Here is an 8,299-nt window from a genome sequence, read left to right as displayed (position 1 = left end):
AAAAATAGAAAAGGGAAAAAAGGATAAAAAAAGAAGGAAGGGAAAAATGGGAAAGGGAGGAAAGGGAAAAGGAGGAAAGGGAGCAGGGAGGCAGGGAAAAAGAGGAAAGGGTGGATGGATGCACACCTGGATGCACGGATGGGTGGAGAGAAAGATCAATAGGTAGATGGATGGATGGACAGATGGATGGATGGGTGGATGGATGGGTGGGTGGAGGGATGGACAGAAGGCTGCATGTGTGAGAGCATATGTGAGTGGGTAGGTGAATACCCAGACAGACAGATGGAGGGATAGATAGATTGATGGATGGGTGATGGATGAGTACCTACCTAGATGGACAGATGCAGGCCTGGCTGCACGGAGGGGTGGAAAGGTAGGTCCGTAGATAAATGGATGGATGGACGGATAAACACATACCTTCACGGTGGGGTGGAGAGGTGCATGGATGGATGGGGGCGAGGGGTTGTGGGCGGACGTGGTCCCGATGTCCCCAGCAGTCCTGCTCTCCCTGGTGACCCTGCTGGCCCCGGTGGTCCCATCGGACCTGACAGTCCCAGTGTCCCTGGAGGTCCTGCTGGCCCCAGTGGTCCCCTGGCCATTGGTGACCCCCCACTGTCTCCACCAGTCCTCCCGGCCCTGGTGACCCCACTGTCCCCAGTGGTCCCCCTGGTCCTGGAGGTCCTGCTGTTCCCACTGGCCCCAGCGGTCCCACTCCAGCCCCACCAGTCCCACTGCCGCTGGTGGTCCCAGTGTCCCCAGCAGCCCCAGTGTCCCCTGCTGCCCCATGGCCCATGGAGGAGCCCCAAAGGCAGAGGGGAGGGAGGGGGCGAGGAGGCTCTGCCCCGGCGGGTGGGTCCCTCATTTGGCCCTGGCCCAGGGGGTGCAGTTCGCCCCCACTTCCCCCCCTCTCTTCGGTCCAGCTTGGGGGCTCTGGGGCACCCCCGGGGTACTGGGGGCAGCCAGAGGGGACCCGGGGGCCTGGGTGGCCTTGCCCCATGGGATCCCCTGCCCCACAGAGCCCCGCCACCCCCCGCCACCGCTTCCCCCCCACCCAGCGCTGCCCGGCCATGGCTAAAAACAACCGCAGCGATTTCGAGGAAAGTTCCCTGGAGAGCGGGCGAGAGCGCAGGAATGAGCAGGGGTGCGAGGAGGGTGCCCGGGTCCGGGCAACACAACGGCGAAACGGGGCGGTTCTGCTCCAAACAGGGCCATGCCACAGCCAGCTCCGCAGCCGGAGTGGTCACTCGCCCCCCCAGCCCTTAATCCTGCCCCCAGCCCCGTGCCGCAGCCTCGGAGGCGACGGCGGTCCGCGGGAGCCCGGCCCGCTTCGGCTCCTCGCCCTAACGCGGAGCAGAAAGGAGCCACTCGCGTGCAGATCCCAAAGGGGCTTTGCAAAGGGGCTGCAAGAAAAGCGTCCGTGCAGCAGGATACGTTCGATTTGCCGAGAAACACGAGCGCTCCCATGGCTGCAATTAGCGGAGCGCAGCCAGGCCTGGGCTGCACCTTAATGGCTCCTGCTCAGCATCTCGCTTCCCAGGCCAGCGGGAAAAAAATAAGCAAAAACAAACAAACAAAAAAAATCACAGGCTGAGCACAGGGACCGAACCAGGGAGGAGGCGCCATCGCTTGCCCCTGCTCGACCCCATCAGTCCCCACGCGGGCGGCTCTCCGCGCGGGGCGAAGGGACCCTGCGCCCCTCCGGGGCTCGCGGAGGCCGAGATAGGTGCCCCGAGGGGAGGGCGCCCCGCGGCAGCGCGAGAGGCGCCGTCGGCCCGGCCAGCGCACCGCGGCCCCGGCACCTCCGAACGGGCTTCTCGCTGTCCCCAGCGCTCCGCGAGCCTCTTGCCGGGGGCGGCGTGAAGTGAGCCCAAACGCCCTGTGCCAGCCACCGCCACCATCAGCTTTACCGGGTCACATTTAACACTCGCCCGTGCCACGCGCACAGCTTCTCCGTAACGCGTCTCCCCAGCGGATGTTGGGTTTGACATTAGAAAATTATTATCAGCCACAAGCGGTTCATTTTCCCCTGCAGCTCACAGCGAAGTCACCTTTTACTGCACGAGCGAGCTAAGCCGCTCGGTCCCCGGGCAAGTGAGGGCTGCAGATCAAGTGCCAGCACAGGGAGGGAGAGCTGACGCTGCCAAACCCAGGTCGCAAAGCGCCAGTGTTAACACAACGCTGTCTGCGTTGGAGAAGACAACGCTTTTGGATCACTGAACAGAGAAAAGGGCCGTTTGCTTCATCACAGTGCAACGGGGAGCCAGGCAATCCCACGCCGGGTGCCTTTGAGGCCGGGAGGCCAGAGCAGTTGGTGGAAAACCTCCCCGGAGCACTAACGCAGCACCCCAAGGCCATGAGATCCTCTTCTGGTCAAGCTGGAGCAGAAAAGGTGCTCGCAGCCCGCTGCATGACACAGGAGATGCAACTTATCCGCACGTTTCCTTCCTAAAACCCACGAGTGTCACGCATAGCGCCACAGCCCCATCACGGGCCGGGACACAAAGTGCTAAGGCAATACAAGCAATGAACCCAATCAATAATCAGTATTGGGAGAATTTGGGAGAATTGGCACCAGCAAAGCTAAACCCAGCAAGGACGGACACAGGAGATGACAGATGCTGGCTTTCTCTATAAAAGTGGTTCCCAAACAAAGCTACCAGCGGAAAGCAGAAGGCAACTTCCACATTAAGGGCTCCCGGTGAGGACTTTATATGAGAAACAGGTCTGAGCAGCTTCTGTGAACTAGCACCACTTCTGGTCCACAGTGCTCTTGCTCAGGATGAGAAACATCTGAAGGAGACTACGTCAATGCCTTAAAATTCATCCCGTCTTACTGCACCCCGCTCAGACAAGCCCTGCTCAATTCCACTGATCGTGATGCCCCTTCAAAGTTGTCTCCTCCGGGCTGTGGACGTACCAAGCCATTTCGGAGCGAGCTTCTTCCTCCAGTGACATTTCATTGCCCATTCCCCCAAATGGGCAAAGTTCACGTATCTGGGTAACAGCATTAGGAAGAAGAGAGACCACGCAGTAAGCAGAGCCGTGTGTGAAATACTGGCGTGTTTATTGGTTGGCACTAGATTACAGCCTACACTCTTGTCAAACTTGCATCCACAATTTTTTTTTTTTTTTTTACTTTTTTTCTTTTTTTAAGACACTGATGACCTCCCCCTTGCACACAACTCAAACAGAGGAAACACCTTCAAAAGAAAGGAGCTGCACTCTCAGATGCACCAGCCCAGATCGCCAGCCGCTGTCAATGAGCATAGCTTCACAAGCGCCATGCTGGCTTCCATCAGCTTAAGATCTGGCTCAAAACACACTGAGATTCACTTAAAAAGTGGGACAGGGGTTTTGTAAGGATACCACAGCTGAAGATAGAGTGGAAGGAGAGCCCTCTGTTCTTTCTGGAAACACTACAGATGAAAATACCAAACTTAGGCAGGTATATACTAAACTTGCCAGCCAAGTCTAAACAAGAACAAAAGGGAACACCTGTGTTATTCATAGGCTCAAACGAGGATCTGACCCTCAAAGGAAAAAAAAAGTTTTCTACTGAATGAATTTTACTTTTGAACAAAGAGATGCCATAAGTAAGAACAAGTCCAAGTCAGTAAGAAAAACTATCAATCAACTGAAATGCTAGATCTCCAAAGTGCCCTTGCAGTTATAAAATGTTTTTGAAAACCGTTTTTATTTAGTGTACCACAAAAATGTTAACTTTACCTGAAGATTAGAAACACAAAGCATTGAGTTAGGAGCAAAGATCTGCAGCCAAAAAAGTAAAATGAAACAGGTGATAGGAATTACACATCCAAATCCATCTAGAATTCACGGAGAATTGAGCATGTAGCTTCTCAAGCTTCACTGAAAATCTCAGGCTTCTTTTAATTCCAATAAATTGGCAAGTTTGTTCTCTACATCAGGTTTTCCTCCTCTAAACTTATCTGACATTTCTATTTGGAAATGACAGCTGAACAGCAGCAGCACGACAGCCTCCACGGATATATCCCAATCAAAAACGTCAATTCATAACATTAGCACGAAACCTCAGGTCTTTACTAACCATGCTCTGCTGCAGCAGTTGTGCACCACCACCCCAGTCGTGGATACTCGAGTGACTCGGAAATATATCTACCGTGCTTAAAAAGCATTTCCCAGAGGGACAGCTCACGCTGGCAGCATCAGCTTGTTCTGCCAACCGCAGAAGTAACCAGCAGAAGAGGTAAGTGAAGGTCAGTACCTGGACTGGTATCACAAAGTCTTATCCTTGGTCACGAAGGTAAGTTCAAATGTACCGTCTCACGTAGAGCCGTATACAGACACCAGCAAACAAACAGAAAAGACAGTGCACAGTCAAAGACCCATAGCTTTGATCTTGGAGGTATCTTGGTTAGATAAGGAATGGAAAAGTCTAAGACAATTATGCTCAGACTTACTGACATCCAGCTTGGGCTGTTTGTGCAGTGATGTACCCTGGTCGCCTACTCAACCTGGGGCGCTGCTCTCAGCTTGGGTATACCGCCCCAAAGCGTCACTCAGAGCGTTTGTGAAAAGACTATGCAGAAAACGCAAGGGTGATAGCTTCAAAAACTCCTGACTTAATAAATACAAAGTATGACACACAGGAAGTTTAGGAAACACTCTTGGGTTTCCCAAGATCAGTTTCAGAGGCAATTCTAGATCCAATTTCTCAAGTATAACTCCAAAATTCTCATTTTCCCACCAAAAAAAAGAAAAAAACCCATCAACTAGCACCAAAAAGAATCCCCTAAAATACATCTTTAATCCAGTTAAGTGTTCTTTTCCACCCATCTACACCTCTTTCTTAATTATGTACAGACCTCATGACAATATACCCAATAAAACACTACACATATGTATACACCACCTTCCATCACTGACGCCATGAGTTCTCTCTAATCGTAATCAAATTCCTTCCAACATTGAGAAAAGAACAGGCATGATGTTACAGTCTCTAACACGGAGACGTGAGGAGAGAGTAGGACAGAAGCACGGTCACCTGAACCCCACCGCTTTGATGTAACCACTAGATGATGCTATCTCATTAAGCAGGACGAACCGAGCTGGGAGGGGAAGGCCAAGTCGTTTAAAATCACAACCACAGCAGTCAGTGAATTATACAAAGTTGTTAATGTAATTATCTTTATAAGAAAAGAGTTCTTCAAATATACTTTCTCACTCCAAAGTTCATTTCAGTGTGGCACTTCAAGATGACAGAAAACATTTCTGAACCAGAGGGCTGCACTGGCAGCGGCACAGCGTAGGAAGCACCTTCTGCCCGACACATGCTGTGCACTACGGATTCGGGCACGAAACCTGCACACTGTTTTCACCCTACAGTAACTCTCAAATTCCTGAAGCAATAACCTTAACATCCGCTACGAATCCGACCAAGCAGTTCTGCACATGAACGTTTCAATCTCTTGTAACGTGTGCTATATATGACCGCGATATTTGGGGTGTCCGTCCCCGCTGCCAGTGATTGCTGAACCTTGCGTTGCCTGCAGGGAGAGCGAACCTAGTGGGGCCATTTTGCAGAAAGACCAGCTTCCAAACGTCCTGCTTGCATTAGTAATCTGATCTAACTATTCCTGTCATTTTTAGAATAGTTACAGAGAGCTCGGCTTGGACCCAGGAAAAGCAGCAGCAATTACGCTTTCTGCAGGGTGTCTAACTGCTCTGTCTGCACTAGCCGTGTTTCAGAACCAATTCTGAAGGCTCTGTCACAACTAACACGGGTCCACGCTAATTTAATTTTCCTGATGCACATTTAGCTAAAGAGTCCAACACATTTTCATCCCAAGCCCTTTTGAGAATCACCACCAGCCACAGCTTCCATTCAGGGAAAGTTCAATATTCAAACACATCTTTCACCAACTCCCACATCACCCACGTCTCCTTTTAGACAAGAGCGGATGCTTTGCGCAGGTACAAACATTGCATCTGGCTGTCTGGAAAGCATAAAACATATCCATATGGGATAAAATCGTGTCTCTGAGAATGAGCAAGAAAATTTAAAGTCTTAATTGGGGGAGGTAAACATTCAATCTGCGCAGCTTCAAACATTTTGCTCTTCTGAAGCAACCAGTGTGTTACAAAATGGTGAACAAATATTCTCTGCATGGAAAACTCAAGGCAGAGGCCCAAAGCAAGTGCTAGAATTGGGAATGAAACCGAAGATTCCTGACATTCCCTACCCACATTTTTAGCCACTGAATACTTTGTCTCTGCACAAGGGAAAAAAGCAACATTCTAGCACATTCCAATCCCTTTCAATTTTTCAGTTCATAGAGTTTGCTTTAAGGCACATTCAAGGTCATGCTGAATTAAGCTGCCTTCTTGCTCAACAGAAATCTTACTGGAGGTGCAGGCACTGTTCATCTGCCTAATAAGGTTGATGTTAATATTTACATTCCAATTCCTTGCTAGACCCCGAAACAAAGGTTCTTCAGACCTGCAGATCCCCTCTCTTACCTTCTTCTACAGCAACTTGAACGCAGGCCATCAGTCCCTCTGCGGCAGGTTGTCTGGGTGCAGATTTCCACACCAATCGCTGCTAACCTCCATGTGTAGGATCGCTGAAGCACATTCCCCAACGCAGCATAACACTGCTACTTCACTGCCAGCATCGTGCAACCTTCGGTATTGTGCTGCACAGCTTTAGAGAACATGCTTGTAGTGCTAAGCTGTGGTCAAATCCACGTAAGGGGAAGGAACCAACTTTCCAAAATGAAAGAAAAAGGAAAAAATTCCCAAAGGATGTATTTTTTAAAAAATGCAAGAGGATAGCACATGCAAACACTCCTCTGTCTGCGCCACCTTCCTACCGCAGAGCAAGTCAAGAGATTTTATCTGAGGAGAGCTCTGACTGGGATCCATTTATCTGCAAATCTAATAGTTTCTTCTAGTGTAACGTACAAAGAACAACTCAGTTAAATCATAGCATGTTTTCTATCAAGAGCCAATGGACACTCCAAGTGTTTCTTGCACCTTACCTTACCTCAATTATTACGAGCAAGGATGGAGGGAATAAATAGCAACACTTTAGCAAGCCAGGTATACTCTCCACCCCATCCCTAATCTGATTCAAGCAGCAGCTTTTAAAGACTCATTACGAAGTGTCCCTCTGTTAAAGCCCATACTTTAATCCCCTTATATTAGGTTTCAATTATAGCTATCGGTTAATGGAGTTTATCAGGAATATCAGTCTATTACTTTGGCTTTGTCTAATAGCATTAAATGTAAACAAGTCAGCTGGCCACCAGCAACTTCCGATTTATCTTTTTTGCTGGAGGTGATGCAACTGCCTCACACTTACTAAACAGCCTCATTCAGACACCCCATCTTTTATAGACTCATCTCAGCATATTTCAGCTGTAAAACCACACAGCGGCTACCTGCCTCCTTCCGCGAGTTCAGTACCATGAGAAAGCAGTGTTTACCCTACCCAACGCGCGTGGCACAGCAGCTGGTAAGGAAGATTGCTATCCGCATTCTGCCTATCTTTTAGTTGCCACTGTATCAGCCCTAAAGAGTTTGTATAATTTAAAGTTTAATGCATTTTAAATTTGAAAAATTACCATGTCTTTACTTTCCAAAGTAGGCATTAGCTCAGAACAATATTTGGCCAAGCAATACGCCTAGAAATACGAATGTTTGGCATCTGCTTCTCTAAGAAGTTACTGCAGCTCTGAAGAAAGCAGCAAGGGTTTTCTGAGCTCTGGCAGAGTAGCTTGGCTAACCAGTAAGACAGCACAAAACAGCTCTGCCAGTTCTGTTAAGAAGTAGAAATACTATGCAAAGATAAAGGAGGTACAAGCCACCCCTGGCTTATTATAATACTGCATTTCCCTCATCTCCAGTAAACTACTGTCTAAAAATAAACAATCCATCTTTGTAAAGAGACCAAAGACATCTTTGTGAAGAGACCAAATGTGCTTTCTTTTTAACAGCACTGAATGCCATTTTTCAGGAATAAAGGAAAAAACACCCTCATTTAACTCTTTTCTGGGCATCTCCAGGGAAAATCCATTACCTCCTAGGCCTGACAGTGCCACAATCTCCAACCTTGTTATAAATCGTTTTATGCCTCTCATAACCAGTCATGAGCTTTAGCACGTATAGTAGTGTGGCACATCTATTAAATACAGTGGAAAAGCTTCACTGAATAGAGAATGATATTTATTTTCAGCTGAATTGTTTTTTGTCCTTTTAAAATATGCTTTTGAAAAGTCCCCCACGTGAGCTAAGTCAAATCTGAAACCAAAAAACATTT

This window comes from Apteryx rowi, unplaced genomic scaffold (assembly GCF_003343035.1).
Source record: "Apteryx rowi isolate R43461 unplaced genomic scaffold, aptRow1 scaffold_132, whole genome shotgun sequence".
Taxonomy (NCBI): domain Eukaryota; kingdom Metazoa; phylum Chordata; class Aves; order Apterygiformes; family Apterygidae; genus Apteryx; species Apteryx rowi.
This window is presented reverse-complemented; position numbering follows the sequence as displayed.